Genomic DNA, 16825 nt, shown 5'->3' with positions numbered 1-16825 from the left:
AAAAGAATGCCCAAATCTGACTTCGTATAAGGAAGTTATGATTTTTCAAAGCTCCGGCTTAGTAGTGTACAACCTGAAGTTCGAATATGAGATCGAATGATATTTAGCCGAAACAATCTAAACAAGAATGGAGTATCTCGTCGATATTAGTCCAACGGTAAAAAGACAGACGAAAACGGACGTCAGATGAAGAAGATATGATTTTCTAACGGAGTTTTCCTGTCCCGGCCTACTAAAAATAATATATTAAAATTAAATTCAAAATTATCCAACGGAGTCTAAATGAGAGTTGTAGAGAATAATCTCACCTATGCGTGGATATAAAGAACGTCGAAAACGGAACTCGTATGCGAAATTTATTAATTTCTGAAGTTCGGGGCGCGAACCCCAAAGCTGTGTCAGAGTTCACGACGTGAACTGACTTCTGACACCTTCTGGAGCCTGACAGACGCAAGTTGTGAAGATGCATGCAGTGACGATCAAGTTCCACGACGTGAGCTTCAGAAACTCACGATGTGAGGGTCAAAATATAGCCCTATAAATAGAAATCAAGGGTCAGCCGATTTTGGTTGCTCCTCCCATACTCTTCCACTCCCGATACCCTCTCTAAGCCCTATTTTATACCCCCGAAGCCCCGGTATCATCCCGAGACCCGAAGTGTGTCCCAAAGCCCCGAAGATCTCGAGAAGAAAAGTGCTTCCGAGCCGAAGCTCTGCCCGCGAGAAGCCTGGTGTTTGAAGATATTCTAGTTTCACCAAAGAAATACTACTCTTAGATCCGCAATGTTGTCCGATCATCTTCTAATCAAGTGAGTGTGTAGTTACTTTCTCCTTACACATAGATATGAAGTATTTGCTATGAAATACATGTTATGTGTTTATATATTGGTGTTTACTTGCGATGGATGTGAATGAATGTTTTAGACAGGTTTTTAAATAGTTTTAAACTGTATACGTAATTTATATCTACAAATATGTTGGGTAGAACATGGATAGATGAAATAGTTGGTGTGTGATGAAATAATGTGATAAGATATAGGTGAGGATATAATGGTGATGATAATTAGGTGATGACAGATATGTGATGAATTACGAGTCCAGGCGAGGTTGTGGCTGCGTATTCATGCGATGATAGTCTAACCCTTATTATGATTTACGAGTCCAGGCGATGTTGTGGCTGCGTAATCATGCGATGATACCCTAACCCTTACTAGACACATATTGAGGGAGTGATCCTCAAATTAGTATTGTTTATGCGATGTAGGCAATGATCCTTAGGAAAAGTTCTTAGGAACAAACATATAAGGAAATAAGATGTAAGGAGACGAGAGGTAAATATGATATAGGAGATGACCCTTAGTATAATATCTTTAGGGAAGATTAAACGAAGATAATGAGGATGGGTAATTGGGTTGATTGTTGGATGATTAAATATAATAATTATATTTTTGTGGGTTGAAAACCCTGTATTCTCACTAGGATCCCAATCCTGACCCACTCAGTTTTCTTTGTATTACAGGTAATGGCACAAGAGTATAAGTTGGTGGACTTGACGAGAGATTTTGGATTATAGATCAGTAGTTATAAATAACTGTTGTAAGGGCTATTTTATATTGTTTATGCTTTTGGTATGTATCGGAACATGACATCCCGAGATTTTATTATTTAATGAAAAGTACATTCTCTTTGAGAAATGTTTTGATAAAGTTTTATCTTATCATGTTTGGGAACAAATTCCGCAATTGATTTCTTTAAAAGATTACTCTGATTTATAAAACAAAGCATAAACAAATCGGTCTTTTCTGGCCGTGAAATTTGGGGATGTCACACTTGGTATCAGAGCATTCGTTTAAGCGAACTAGGAATTTGTAGGAAATTTCTAGACTTAAACTTAGAATGCTAAGTAACGACCGTAAGGAGTGTGTCTAAAATATGTTAGGTAATACACCTAAATTGACACAAGCACTAGTTTATTTTAGGAATAATGCCTAAAATGCTTTTATGTGCTAAATGTTTTGTGTGATAGCTATATCAATGCTATTATTTGTTCGGATCCATGGTCTGTTGCCGACCGGATCTGGAAACCTTATGTATGTAGGATTCTAAGCGTACGACTATGGTATTAGAACTAGCATATAAAACTTTCTTATCTTAAATTCTCGCCCGGTACACCGAACGTCTGCTTGGATGTACAAAGCGTTATGGTGAAGACTCGTAGATAATTGAGTAAATGGAGGAAATGGAAGGCTTATGATAGTGAATGTCACCTATCGGAAGATATCGTAAGAGTGGTATCTTGCCTTTAGAATATGTCTGATAAAATAACGGAACGTTTAGAAGAGTATGGTACGTCTGAGGCACACCTTCGATTGGAAAGATGGTGGAACGATTGGTGTAATTATTGAAGTTGTCGCATCGTCTGGAATTTCCATCACCAACCGACTTGAAGTAGAATTGATGATTGAAGATACATATGGAAGAAGTCCTAGTAAAGTCTAGGAAAATTTTTATGATTAATTGAACACATTCGTTTGTGTTAAATTGTTTTGTGATTTTAGGACGTGGGGACTGCGTGACAATACTTGGGATAAGTATGAGTAGGTGTGAATAGTAATATAGATTTATACTACTGGAAGCACAAGACTCATGCTTGGATCAGGGAAAGTCACAAGGTTACCAAGAAGCGAGTGATTGGTCTTGTTTTATTTAAGTATGTCGTTACCATTGTTTCGGTAATGACTAATGAGATGATTGTTATTCCAACCCTAGTGGTCATATCAAATTGAGTCCGACTACGAGGAGTTTGTTATGTGGTTCATGGAACCAACTTCGATGTAACATCTGACCTAAGGCAGAAGATTGAAATCAATGCGATCGATAGCATCACGCTTGTTGTTAAGGAAGCTTGTAGCTAGAAATGCTACATGCAAAAAATGTGATTATTTCACATTAGAATATGAAGGAAGGTATATTCCATTCTGGAAATCGACTCTAAGAGACCTGAGTTTAAGCGTTGCATCATACGATGAGAGGTCATTAGAACATGACCCATTGGTATGTTACAATAAATGAAGGAAAGTATTTATTTTAAGAAGAAGAAGGGGTCCTCAGTAAAGATTTATTTTGTAACTCGAAGGTTACAATTGAAAGTCCAACATAGTATGAAGAGCAGATGCAGGATTGAGCACTACCTGCTATCGAGAAGTCCAAGAGTTAGATACTCTTTCGAGGAAAAATAGAATTTATAGGTATTACCTAGGATGAAGAGATAACGTATGGAATCATTATACAAGTCTTATTTCGTTGATGATTCCGGGACGTAATCATCCTAAGGGGGAGATAATTGTAACGCCTGTAGATCCGGGCTAGTCAATTTACAGATGATAAGCATCAAAAATGACTTTTTGATGGAAGATTATTTATAAAGATTAATCTTAACTAAGTTATAGTATATGTTACAAGGATTTCGTACATATAAAAAACGCCGAAATCCGAGTTATAACGAAGAAGTTATGACGTGTCGAAGTTTCGCAACAGAACCGATACGACACAACGCGACGTAAATATTGAATTTATGTTAGAGTGGTATTAGGCCTTAACGATCTAAATTAAAATCGTAGAATATGTTAAACTCAGAGCATGCATGAAAAGAACTCCCAAATCTGACTTCGTATGAGGAAGTTATGATTTTTCGAAGTTTCGGCTTAGCAGTGTACAACCCGAAGTTCGAATATGAGATCGAACGATATTTAGCCGAAACAATCTAAACGAGAATGGAAGATCTCGTTGATATTAGTCCAACGGTAAAAAGACAGACGAAAACGGACGTCAGATGAAGAAGATATGATTTTCTAACGGAGTTTTCCTGTCCCAGCCTACTAAAAATAATATATTAATAAAATATTAAACTTAAAATCAAAATTATCCAACGGAGTCTAAAAAAGAGTTGTAGAGCATAATCTCAGCTACTTGTGGATATAAAGAACGTCGAAACCGGAGCTCATATGCGAAAGTTATGATATTCTGAAGTTCGGGGCGCGAACCCCAAAGCTGTGTTAGAGTTCACGATGTGAAAACAGTGTTCACGACGTGAACTGACTTCTGACACCTTCTGGAGCCTGACAGACGCAAGTTGTGAAGACGCATGCAGTGACGATCAAGTTCCACGACGTGATCTTTAGAAACTCACGACGTGAGGGTCAAAATCTAGCCCTATAAATAGAAATCAAGGGTCAGCCGATTTTGGTTGGTCCTCCCATACTCTTCCACTCCCGATACCCTCTTTAAGCCCTATTTTATACCCCCGAAGCCACGGTATCATCCCGAGACCCGAAGTGTGTCCCAAAGCCCCGAAGATCCCGAGAAGAAAAGTGCTTCCGAGCCGAAGCTCTTCCCGAGAGAAGCCTGGTGTTTGAAGATATTCTAGTTTCACCAAAGAAATACTACTCTTAGATCCACAGTGCTCTCCGATCATCTTCTGATCAAATGAGTGTGTAGTTACTTTCTCCTTACAAATAGATATGAAGTATTTGCTATGAAATACATGTTACGTGTTTATATATTGTTGTTTACTTAAGATGGATGTGAATGAATGTTTTAGACAGGTATTTAAATAGTTTTAAACTGTATACGTAATTTATATCTACAAATATGTTGGGTAGAACATGGATAGATGAAATAGTTGGTGTGTGATGAAATAATGTGATAAGATATAAGCGAGGATATAATGGTGATGATAATTAGGTGATGACAGCTATGTGTTGAATTACGAGTCCAGGCGATGTTGTGGCTGCGTATTCATGCGATGATAGTCTAACCCTTATTATGATTTACGAGTCCAGGCGATGTTGTGGCTGCGTAATCATGCGATGATACCCTAACCCTTACTAGACACATATTGAGGGAGTGATCCTCAAATTAGTATTGTTTATGCGATGTAGGCGATGATCCTTAGGAAAAGTTCTTAGGAACTAACATATAAGGAAATAAGATGTAAGGATATGAGAGGTAAATACGATATAGGAGATGACCCTTAGTATAATATCTTTAGGGAAGATTAAACGAAGATAATGGGGATGGGCAATTGGATTGATTGTTTGATGATTAAATATAATAATTATATTTTTGTGGGTTGAAAACCCTGTATTCTCACTAGGCTCCCAATCCTGACCCACTCAGTTTTCTTTGTATTACAGGTAATGGCACAAGAGTATAAGTTGGTGGACTTGACGAGAGATTTTGGATTATAGATCAGTAGTTATAAATAACTGTTGTAAGGTCTATTTTATATTGTTTATGCTTTCAGTATGTATCGGAACATGACATCCCGAGATTTTATTATTTAATGAAAAGTACATTCTCTTTGAGAAATGTTTTGATAAAGTTTTGTCATATCTTGTTTGGGAACAAATTCCGCAACTGATTTCTTTAAAAGATTACTCTGATTTATAAAACAAAGCATAAACAAATCGGTCTTTTCAGGCCGTGAAATTTGGGGATGTCACACCAGGGATCAAGCCAGACATAAGTTGTGGGCCCATGAGGCAAGCCAGTCTTATGCTATAGGCTTAGGGGTAATCCAGTCTTTTAGTTGTGGACCCATTACATGTTGTTATTATATTTGTGCTATTTGATATGTATCTGTATTTTGGGGGAACTCACTAAGCTTTGAGCTTACAGTTTTGGATTTTGTTTCAGGTACTTCAGATGATCACGGGATGGCGAAGATGTGATTGTACACCTCCCCATATTTTGTTTTCTGATCTTGGAAATTATTTGATGTTGCAACATATGTTGAAAACAATTTGTAAACAATGATGGTTTTGAGTTTATGTAAAAAGTTAAAAATTTTCAAGAATTTTATGATTGTTACAAAAAATTTAAATTTTTTGATTTTTTTGACTTTCTTTTGACTTTTTTGACTTTTGTTGACCGATTAATTAACCCGTCAAACCCGATTAATCACTAATTTCTGGAAAACACAGTAATCCTAATCGGTCGGAGAACGTCAAGCAATGAAAAATTGTAAAAAAAATTATTCGGACAAAACGTTAAAACTTAAACGAATAAAACATCAAAACCAAAAGTATTACAAATACTTTATAATATTCTATATAATTGATTTAAAATAATATATATATATATATATATATATATATATATATATATATATATATATCATTATTTGATAATTAACTATTTAAATACAAATAAAAAAAAGTAAATTATTATGTTGTCATGAGTTAACTGTATAATATAAAATTATTATGTAATCATTGGTTATGGGATTAGACACTAAATCCAATAAAATATCCAGAATTTTCAACAATTAGAAGGGGAGTCCTTATACGAAGCTTGGGAACATTACAAGAGATTGTTACGACGTTGCCCTCAACATGACTTCAATGAGCAACAAGAAATCTCGATATTTTATGATGGAGTCAATGTGTGTACTCGCCAACTACTAGACTCTCAAGGTCCTATGACAAAGAAGGCTCTGACAACAAATAAAGCTTTAATTGAAGAATTCACCAATCATTCAAGGGAGTATCACAACCCAAGGGGGGGATATCACAAGAACAAGAGTGAATGGAGATGGAGCTTCTGAAGTCCTAAGAATGGTAATGGTAAAGCTCGATGCCATGGAAAATAGGCTCACGAAGGTAGATGAATCCATTAATATCGTACATGATAGATGCAGAGATTGTGGAGGACCTCATTCTACAATGGATTGTGATGTGGACTACAAGAGAGAACAAGATGTGAAAGAAATTCAAGAACTTAAGCATGATCTCTACCAAATTGAGCAAGTCCAATCCAAGAAAATAGATGCTCTCGATTCAATGTTATTCAAATTCATGGAAGTTAGCGAAATAAGACATGATGCAACTGATGCAACACTTAGAGTTCAACAAGCATCTATTTTGATCATCCACACACAAGTTGGGCAATTAACAAAACTTGTACAAGAAAAGTTATCGGATCTACTTTCAAGAAAAGTCGAGTCAATCCCTATAGATCAAGTCATGTCCGTTGACACAGAAGAAGAAGACGAATTGGTGCATATGGAGGACCTCGAAGATCATTCTAATCAGTCACTAGAAATAAAAAAGAAAGAAGCAGAAGAGTGTCGTGATTTTGACAGTTAACCACAACGTGGAAGCAATAGTGCCACATCGTGGAAAAAAAATGATTATGACTTTTCTGTTGTTGAGCTGTATCGACCACCTCTTCCTTTCCCATCCCGTGCCAAGGAAAATCTGGTAGAGCAAGGAAACACAATGTTCATGGAGCATAAAGAACTTAAAGATGAATTGGAAAAAGAAGTGAATTATTCAAAACCTCCAGTGTCAACGCCAATGATGTTTGAGGTGTTTTCTTTTACAAGACAACCAAATCTAGTAACAGAGGCGATTGGCGAAAAAGAAGAAGAGATTGATGAGTCCAATTTTGACAAGAAAAACCTGAAAAGAGAAAAGACAAAAGCTAAAGACATGGGAATGAGGAAAGAACCCAAGCAAAAGCACAAAGAAGATGTCAACCCATCAATGCAAGAAAGATCAAGAAAGGCATTCAACAGAAGGGTTTCCTACAAACGAACAAGGCTTAAGATGATGGAGAACGGGGAGGTTACACTTCCACCTGACGCAACGTAGAGTGGGAAGGAGTCCGTCTCACGACTCTTCAAAAAGAAGCGCTTCTCAGGAGGCAACCCGATGTTTTTAGCGTTTGCATTTTCTTTTCTTTTTTATTTAGTTTTAGTTTTATTTTTCATTTTAGTTTTATTTTACCTTAACCGAATGATGATGTGTTTCTCTAACTCTTGATCTTATTTGGTAGTGTTGAACGAAAGTGAAGCAGTAAAGGAGCTTACTTTGAAGAAGTCATGCGATTTTTGAAGATCATAATTGAAGAACAAGTTTTTTTTGAATAAGTGTGGGGTTCCCACATAATGAAGAGAAAAGCATTTTGAAGCATATTTACTGAAAAGAATAGTGGGAATGGTCTTACACATTACAAAGAGTCGATGCCCACCTGTTTCAATCTTAGAAGATTCTATGAGAAGACACCACGGCGTTGACATCATCAACACATCGTGGCAAAAAATTTAATCGCGACTGAATCTGACTACACCACGACGTGGCATCCTTAAACCACGTCGTGGCGACATTATTTTGCTTCACCTTCATGACCATTTGCTCGACACCACGATGCGGTGTTGCTTCCTACGTCGTGGCAGCGGTTCACCACATTTTTCAAGAATGGTTCTTTGATTTCATTCAATCTGACACATTTGCTTTTACTAGACGAAGGTCTAGAAGTACTGTTTCCAACAATTATACGAGAAGTCTAAGCTTTCCACACAAGTCTCAGAGTTTGATCTTGCCACTACTACCCAAGGGGAGTATGTTCCAATTCTTCCTTTTTAATTTTTTATGTTCTTTAATTGTTTTAGTATGCAATAGGGACATTGTATCATTTAAGTGTGGGGTAGGGGTCGAAAAAGTAAATTGCTAGAAAAGTTTAAGTAAGTTGCTAAAAAAATTAAAATTATAAAACTAAAAAAATTAAAAAATTAAAAATAGATTTGAAATGATAATCTAAAAATTGATCTAGTATTAGTTTAAACATAAGTTGCTAGTGTTGCGTGGGATGATCCGATGCGAGCTCAAATGTTTAATTGAGCCAACATATGTTATAGTATATTTGTGGCTTCCCAAGTTTTAGTGAAAAGTCATGAGATATGAAAGACAATCTGGTAGTTTATATGGTATAAAATTTTTTGCATCATGTACCTGAAATCTATCCAGGAGAGCTTATGTAGTCATTGCACTTAGACTAATATCTCTAACCAATAAAGGTTGAAGTTAAGCTCCTTTGCTTAAGTATATAGGTTTTGAGTGGAAAAAGTGAGATATATATAAAGAAAAAAAGAGAGATATTACCGAAAAGTTGAAGAATTGAGAAGCTGTCAAAGTATGAAATTCAAAGATCAAAATTCTAAAGAAATTCAAAAGTTGAAGATACCAAAAATCAAACAAAAAGGTGGTGAATTCAAAGAAATCAAAGATCAAATATCAAAGAAGTGAAAATTCCAAAGAGCTCCATTGTGGTATCAAAAGTTGTAATTTCTAGATTATGTATGCTTGGGATGCTGAACAAAAATACCTTGAGGTTAAGAAAGATTTTTGAGGATTGATTCGGAGGGTTGCAAAAATGAGTGTTGTATAAGCTAAGGGATAAAGGTTCATAAGGATTGTGAGTATTTAGGATTGGGAAGTTATTAGGAGATTTAGACACAAATATGCGCATATCGGTCTTGGTATAATGGCTGAGTTCAAAATGGATTATTCTATGTGATGATGGTGATGAAGGTTTGAATTAAAAAAAATATATATTTTTGCATGGGGGCAAGCAAATGCTAAGTGTGGGGTATTTTGATATGTGCATATCTACATATATATTTTACATCATATCTTAATATTATTAGCTATATTTATGCTTATTATAGAACAAAAGTTACTTATTATGTTTAATATTTTTTATTTAGCATAAAAGACATGCTTGGAAGCAATATGGAAGTTGGAAGCAGGAAAATGCGAGCTTAGGCAAGAAGAGGACACAAGAAGGATGTTGGTGGATAGCTTGACCCTTCCTCAGTATTTTGACGATATCTCATGACTCGTAACTCCAATTTAGGCGATTCAAAATGATACGAAAACTAGACACAATTTCGGACGACTTTTGTTAGAAAAGGGGGATTTCCAACCACCACGACGTGGTGAATTGAATCTTCACGATTCTTGATGCTGGCATGGAGAATACGGGATAAACACCAGGACCACGACGTGGTGCCATTACCATGTTGTGGTGGCCAGATTTTAGGCAAGTATATATATCCGAACATTATGATAAATTGGGGGACTTGGAGGTGACTTTCTGGAGAAGTATTGTGACAAAAAACCCTTCTAAGAACCCTTTGGGGTCGGTTTTGAAGCTAGGAAGTCGATTGGAGCAAGGATTCACATCTACACATTCGATTTGCTTAGTTTAATGATGTTTAGCTTAGTTTACCTTATGTTTATGTGTTCATCAACTGTAATTATGGGCTAAAGACCCTTGCTTTTGTTTAGTTAAATGAAACCTAAAACTATGAGTTAGTTTCTTACTTTATGGATTATATGAATTTGGTTTATGCATGTGTTTGATTATCTTACCTAGCATGTTAAAGTTTGTAACTTTTTTGCTTAATTTCAAGTGTAGTGTAGCTTAGTGACCATTAAATTACATGAACTTGGATACCTAGTGATATAATGACCATTAAATTGCTAGAGCTAGGATCGACCAAATATTAGATAAGTAATAAAATAACAAAGTTAGATATGCTAGAGAACATAATTGTGACCATAATTGCATTTGTTTAGATAAATCTTACATATCCCATCTATTATGAATAACTAATTTTGTGTTTTGCTTGTGTATGACCATACAAGGTAGTTTATGTATTGGTGAAAATTGTGACATCCCCAATTTCCACGGCCAGAAAAGACCGATTTTGTTTATGCTTTATAAAAATCAGAGTACTTCATTTCATAAAGATGTTGCGGAATTTGTTCCCAGAAAAACACGATCAATACGTTATCAAAACATTTTCCAATAAACGTATTTTATTCATTTTACAATGTTTGGGATGTCATCGTCAATACAGAAACATAAGCATAAACGGAACTTACATTTATTTACACTAGTGATCTACATCTCTTAAATCTCTTAGTGTAATGTGACGTCGTATCAACAGCTGTGATATAAATAAACTTAGTGGGTCAGGTTGGGAAACCTGGTGAGTACATAAGGTTTTCAACCCACAATAATATAATTATTATGTTTAAACAATCAAACAATCAACCCAATTACCCATCCCCATTATCTTCTTTACTCTTAAGGATTTATCCTAAGAGTCATCTATCCTGCATTCGTTTATTCCGAAGTCCCTTACTTCTAGGGTTATAGGACTGGCACTAAATCCATAGTTGCCAATGTTCGTTCGTAAAGCACTAATTCCATAGCTGCTATAGTCTACTCATCGGGTACTAAATCCATAGCTACCAGTGTTTATCTAATAGGTACTAAGTCCATAGCTACCAATTCCTAACAGGTACTAAATCCATAGCTACCGGTGTTTGTCCAATAGGCACTAAGTCCATAGTTGTCGATGTTTATTAGGCACTAAGTCCATAGCTGCCAATGTTTACTCACATCCTCTTTTATCTCTCATCATTCATCTACCCATGTCATGCCCAACATATTTTTATATATAACATACGTATACAGTTTAAATCCTTTAAAACATGTATAAAGTGTTCATCCAACATAGACAGCAAGTATTCAGATAATATGCACACATAGCACGTAGTTTATATAAAATACTTCATATCTATGTGTAAGATGAAAGGGACTATGCACTCACTTGATTAGGTGGTGACTCGGCACTCGGACAACACTTCGTTACTTCTTAAAACAATTTTTCCTTGACCAAAACCTAGTATTAATACCACTAGAGTTTAGTTTAACGTTAATCGCGACTAATTAATAGTCTAGCTATTATTACTGTTATATAAGCGTTAAATAACATTCAATATAACTCATAATAATAGCCCAAATAATTATTTTAAGGTCGTAATAATGTTACTATAATTAAATAAAAGCTAGATTAAATATAGTATAGGCGTAACTCACTTACAACGGGTTTTTATTAAAAACCGGGCTTCGCTGGAGCAGCGTTTCCGAGCCGAAAGCTTTTCTTCTCGAAGCCGTCGGGCGCTCCGAGGCTTTCTTCTCGTGCTACGGAGGTTCCCTAGACTTGGGAGGGGTTTAGGGAGGTTAGAGAGAAGTTAGAGAGAGAAAGAAAGGTTTGAAGGTGTGAGGAAATAATGAAGAGTTCATCTCTTATTTATAGGAAGTGTATAGTAAAGTAGTCTCCAAGCTTCGTTCGTAACTTTTGCATACAAGCTCCGTTTTTGTCTGTCTTTTTACCGTTGAGTTCCTATTAATGAGATCTTCAACTTTCATTTAGACCTCGTTAGCTAATTCTCGGATTTATAAAACTGTATCGAATTCGTCACGCTCGAAAAGTAGAGACTAAGCTTCGTCTATATCTTTCGCATACGAGCTCTATTATCGACTTTCTTTATATCCACGCTTTGGTATTTACAAGTACTACAACTTTCATTTAGATCCCGTTGGCTAAAAATCGACCGATCTAAAATTCAGATTTCGGGCTGTGCACTGATATGCTAAATCTTAGAAAAATCATAACTTCCTCATACGAAGTCAGATTTGGGCGTTGTTTTTATCGATGTTCTTAGTTTAACATATTCTACAAATTTCGTTTAGAGCGCTAAGGCAGAATCTTGCTCTATCGTAAATTCACTATTTACGCTTCCCGATATCGTGCCGGTTCTGTTGCGAAACTTTGACGGGTCATAACTTCTTCGTTATAACTCGGATTTCGACGCTCTTTATATGTACCGAAACCTTGTAACATATACTAAAACTTGGTTGAGATTATTTATTCTTAATAATCTTTTGTCAAAAAGTCGTTTTCGACCCCTATTGCCTCTAAATTGACTAGCCCGGATATATGGGCGTTACAATTATCTCCCCCTTAGGATGATTACGTCTCGAAATTATCAACGAAACAGGATTGTATAATGACTCCATACGTTACTCTTCAGCCTAGGTAATAACAGTAACTTCTATGTTGCTTCGAACGAGTATCTAACTCTTAGACTCCTTGACTGCAGGCGGTGCTCGGTCTTGCACCTGCTCGTTAGACTTTCAATCATGACCTTCGTGTCACAACCTCATTCTTTATCAAAGACTCCTTCTTCTTCTTAACAAACTTAGGATAAGTTAATTTAATTACTACAATTGACCGATGTGTCATATTCTAATGACCTATCATCATATGTAGCAATGCTTAGACTCAAGTCTCTTAGAGTCAAATTCCGGAATGGAATATGCCTTCCTTCATCGTCTAATGTGATATAATCACATTTTAACATGTAGCATTTCTAGCTACCAACTTCTATAACAACGAGCGTGATACTTCTATTGATCACTTTGATTTCAATCGTTTGGTTTAAGTCGGACGCTACATCAAACTTGGTTCTCTGAACCACGTAACCTACTCATCGTAGTAGGACTCAATGTGATATGACCAATAGGGTCGGGATAACAACAATCTTCTTAGTCATTACCGAAACAATGGTAACGACATACTTGAATAAAACAAAATCAATTACTAGTTTCTTGGTAACCTTGTGACTTTCCCTTATCAAAGTGTGAGTCTTGTGCTTCTGGTAGTATAGGCCTCTACTACCATTCACACCTACTCATACTCGTCCCAAGTATCGTCTCGCAGTTTTCCAAGTCACCATAAAAGAAAATCACATAACAATTTAACACACCAGATAACAAAACGAAGATTTTATTATTTCTTGAAACTATTACATAGGTGTTCAAGTTCACCCTGGACTATGCCTCTGATGGGCTACATCTTACGAAACTATGGCTACTGCATAACTTGATCTTCGGATTTAAAGTCCTCATCCTTGATTCCTCACATGGTTTTCTTCTTCGTCGAGGATCATGTGAAATGCCCTTGGCCTTAGTGGTGTTTCTGGTCTTCCTGCTTTATTTTTCCTTGGGCAGTCTCTGGACATGTGCCCCTTGCCTCCACATCCGTAGCATACTTTATCATTAGGTGTGCAGTCCTTGGAATAGTGGCCAGTCCTCCCACACTTGTAACAAGTCGCTTCTTCCTTGCACTTCCCACAATGCTTCTTCTTGCATTTATCACACCATCTCGCTTCACCTCCATTTCCTCCTCCAAGCTTTGAGAATTTGCTTTCCTTGTTGGACCTTGAAGATCCTTCAAACTTCCGCTTCTCTCCTGCCTTATCTTTTTCTAGACCCTTTTCTCTTATCTAGGCCTTTACGTTCTTAGCTGCCCTAACAGCTGTTTTCAAGGTAGTTGCCATTTTGACCATTGGGCCAAAGTCAGTGGGCAGTCCATTAGCAAACCTATCAATCTTGGAGAGTTCAGTAGGCACCAAGTAGGGGAATAGCTTCATCCTCTTGGTGAATGCGGTGGCATACTCATCAACACTCATCTTCCCTTTCTTCAGGTTCTGAAACTCGTTGTTTAGGTCTATCAGATCTATCTCCGAGCAATACTGCATTTTCAACTGTTCCAAGAACTCTTCCCATGACATCCTTAAGGCTTCTCCTCGTGGCATCGTATCTGCCAATAGCTTCCACCAGCTCAAGACTCCAGTTTTCAGTTGTCTTACGGCGAAGACGGTCTTCTGTTTCTCGCTACAGTTGTAGCTCTCAAACACCATTTCCGTCTCGGAGATCCAATCCATAATCTCAACAGGCTTTGTACATTCGCCCATCCTTGTCATTTCTCCTTTCCGGGCCATCTTGAGTCCCCACTTGACTCACTTGGCGGCTGTAGTTCCCTTCCTTCGATTGCTCGGGAATCAGCTCGGGTTGCTCAGTGGGCATAGTAGGTTCGTCCCTATTTGACATCCTCCTCATTTCTTCCCTTTGTTCAGCTAGCATAGCCCGAATCATGGCTTGAACTCCATCCATGGTGACTGGCTCAGGTGCAACTTCTTCTACAACAGGTATTTGCTGAACCACTAGGGGTTGGTTCCTATTCTCATTTGCATTCACATTCCGCTACTGGTCCTTGCCATCTTGATCTATACACCGAATAAGGTGAATCTAGACCTTTACTTAGGATTGACGTTTAAATCATCCTTATCACTCCGAAACGTTTACATGCTAGTTCTAATATCGTATTCGTACGTTTAGAATCCTAAACACATAAGGTTTCCAGATCCGGTCGGCAACAGACCATAGATCCGATCAAACTATAGCATAGCAAATCATTTAGCACATAAAAGCAATTTAGGCATCATTCCTTAAATAAGCTAGTGCTCACACCTCACAATCATCGCTTAGCATTCTTTGTTTAAGTCTAGAAATAAATCCAAATTCCTAGTTCGCTTAAACTAATGCTCTGATACCAACTGTGACATCCCCAATTTTCACGGCCAGAAAAGACCGATTTTGTTTATGCTTTATAAAAATCAGAGTACTTCATTTCATAAAGATGTTGCGGAATTTGTTCCCAGAAAAACACGATAAATACGTTATCAAAACATTTTCCAAGAAACGTATTTTATTCATTTTACAATGTTTGGGATGTCATCGTCAATACATAAACATAAGCATAAACGGAACTTACATTTATTTACACTAGTGATCTACATCTCTTAAATCTCTTAGTGTAATGTGACGTCGTATCAACACCTGTGATATAAATAAACTGAGTGGGTCAGGTTGGGAAACCTGGTGAGTACATAGGGTTTTCAACCCACAATAATATAATTATTATGTTTAAACAATCAAACAATCAACCCAATTACCCATCCCCATTATCTTCTTTACTCTTAAGGATTTATCCTAAGAGTCATCTATCTTGCATTCGTTTATTCCGAAGTCCCTTACTTCCAGGGTTATAGGACTGACACTAAATCCATAGTTGCCAATGTTCGTTCGTAAAGCACTAATTCCATAGCTGCTATAGTCTACTTATCGGGTACTAAATCCATAGCTACCAGTGTTTATCTAATAGGTACTAAGTCCATAGCTACCAATTCCTAACAGGTACTAAATCCATAGCTACTGGTGTTTGTCCAATAGGCACTAAGTCCATAGTTGTCGATGTTTATTAGGCACTAAGTCCATAGTTGCCAATGTTTACTCACATCCTCTTTTATCTCTCATCATTCATCTACCCATGTCATGCCCAACATATTTTTATATATAACATACATATACAGTTTAAATCCTTTAAAACATGTATAAAGCGTTCATCCAACATAGACAACAAGTATTCAGATAATATGCACACATAGCACGTAGTTTATATAAAATACTTCATATCTATGTGTAAGATGAAAGGGACTATGCACTCACTTGATTAGGTGGTGACTCGGCACTCGGACAGCACTTCGTTACTTCTTAAAATAATTTTTCCTTGACCAAAACCTAGTATTAATACCACTAGAGTTTAGTTTTAATGTTAATCGCAACTAATTAATAGTCTAGCTATTATTACTATTATACATGGTTGCAGAAATCGGGATTAATCAGCGATTAATCGTGGATTAATCGCTTGGCGTTCTACAACCGTTGAGGATTAGGGCATTAATCGGAAATTTAGGATTAATCGGGTTTTGGCGGGATTAATCGGCATTGGCGGGATTAATCAGTCAACAAAAGTCAAAAAAGTCGAAAAAATTCAAAAAAAAGGTCAAAAAAAATTTTAAAAATTCAAAAAACCATATTTCTTCTTTTACTCCAAAATTTTCAAGTTTTCAAAATTTCAAATATTATACCAAAATGTTCATATTTTCGTATTTCCAAATTTCCAAATTACAATTTTTCTTATTTTCTAATTTTGAAGTATTTGTTTTACATAAGATATATTAATGTTTAATTAATTTTAATATTTTGTTAATAATCTATGGTCCCCGACTAATCCTCGATTAATCCCCGCCAAGACCGATTAATCCCTTAACACCAGTTGATCGTCGAGCTACCGTCAAACGATTTTTACAACCTTGCTATTATATAAGCGTTAAATAACACTTAATATGACTCATAATAATAGCCCAATAATTATTTTAAGGTCCTAATAATGTTACTATAATTAAATAAAAGCTATATTAAATATAGTATAGGCGTAA

General features: G+C 36.4%; 1 non-coding gene across 1 annotated transcript; it reads right to left on the bottom strand.

The window, feature by feature from the left end:
• Positions 1–6295: 6295 nt before the first annotated feature.
• Positions 6296–6401, bottom strand: LOC145071584 (small nucleolar RNA R71). The gene has a single exon (XR_013690589.1). It is a non-coding gene; the product is annotated as a small nucleolar RNA R71 (small nucleolar RNA).
• Between the last annotated feature and the right edge of the window lie 10424 nt (positions 6402–16825).

The sequence above is a fragment of the Lactuca serriola genome, chromosome 8 (assembly GCF_051521515.1).
Source record: "Lactuca serriola cultivar US96UC23 chromosome 8, Lser_US96UC23_V15, whole genome shotgun sequence".
Classification (NCBI taxonomy): domain Eukaryota; kingdom Viridiplantae; phylum Streptophyta; class Magnoliopsida; order Asterales; family Asteraceae; genus Lactuca; species Lactuca serriola.
This window is presented reverse-complemented; position numbering and strand designations above follow the sequence as displayed.